General features: G+C 31.4%; 1 protein-coding gene across 1 annotated transcript in view; it reads right to left on the bottom strand.

Moving 5' to 3' along the window:
* The window catches only part of LOC107716927 (gelsolin-like), a 13,702-nt gene extending 12,730 nt beyond the window's left edge, over positions 1-972 (bottom strand). Inside the window, exon 1 of the mRNA XM_016523550.1 lies at positions 849-972. The gene's annotated coding sequence lies outside the window, so the exon portion shown is untranslated. The remainder of the gene's footprint in view (positions 1-848) is intronic.
* Between the last annotated feature and the right edge of the window lie 269 nt (positions 973-1,241).

The following is a 1,241-nucleotide window of genomic DNA, read 5'->3' as shown; positions in this document are numbered from 1 at the left end:
AAAAAAAAAAAAAAAAAAAAAAAGGCGTTTATCGCGTTTTGGAACCAAACTCTTCATATATATATATATATATATGATTTCTTGATTGTTTTTTTGAAAGTCTCTTATGCTCACCAAGGGTGCATTTATTGGATCAAAATACAGTAAAAACAGTAATTTTTGTTAAATATTATCATATTGTGTAATTTATTGATGTGATGGCAAAGCTGCATTTTCAGCAGTCATTATTCTAGTCTTCACTGTCACATGATCCTTCAGAAATTATTCTAATATGCTGATTTGATGCTCAAGAAACTTTACATATACACAAAAAGTATTTATAAAAAACATTATAGCATTTTATATATATATATATATATATATATATATATGTATAACGTATAAAAGTCTATATAGCAGTCAACATTGTTCCTATTACCAAAAACAATCAAATGCAACTGTATACCTGCATATGCATAAAAGTAGCAATGACATGCATTTCAGATTTTACATAACTACAAATCCTGCAAAGATTTTTTTATGTCCCTCCTTTACTGCTGTACTGCATTCAAAGTCTGGCGCTTTTCTGAGCATAAATGAATCACTGTACTATAACTTTACTACGGAAAGCAAAGTTGGACTTTGTCTTATGAAGGTGGAAACGTGGCGTGCATTAAACCACTTTCCCATCTGGATAACAAATATTTTGCTAACTCTGCGTTACCATGTGAGCAGAGAAACATTTATATGCTACTATTTATTGTTACTTGAGGACAGTAAAGAACACTCCATTCGTTTATTTTTCATTATGCAGCCAGTGAATTTCAAAAGCGATATGATGTAAAATCAGAATATCGAAAACAACTTACGAGATTGTGGCAGATGCAGAAAGCTGTCAGTGCACGAGAAAAAGCGATGTGTTGTAGTCTTTCTTTACCGAATCCGCGATTTAACTGGAGGGAGTGTCTGTGAAACAGGGGCGTGTGAACACACGGTGATCTTTCAATACAGTTGTGACTCAAAGCCTCATGTCAGCCTACTATCTATACAACATTTATGGGCATTAGACGCGTATATGATGTCAAAGAATAAATCAATAAATACAAATAAAACAAAATTAAATAAATTAATCATAATAAACAAACAAACAACCAAAAGCCTTTGCATCTTTGGCTTAATATGTGATTCTAAACAGCTTGTGTTTTGTAGATTCCAATGACAAAGTGTAACTGTAATTTTATTGTAGTATTTTATTCATTACT

Source organism: Sinocyclocheilus rhinocerous, unplaced genomic scaffold, assembly GCF_001515625.1.
Source record: "Sinocyclocheilus rhinocerous isolate Xijiao unplaced genomic scaffold, SAMN03320098_v1.1 scaffold930, whole genome shotgun sequence".
NCBI lineage: Eukaryota > Metazoa > Chordata > Actinopteri > Cypriniformes > Cyprinidae > Sinocyclocheilus > Sinocyclocheilus rhinocerous.
Note: the sequence above shows the minus strand (reverse complement) of the source record. Positions and strands in the feature narration are given on the sequence as shown.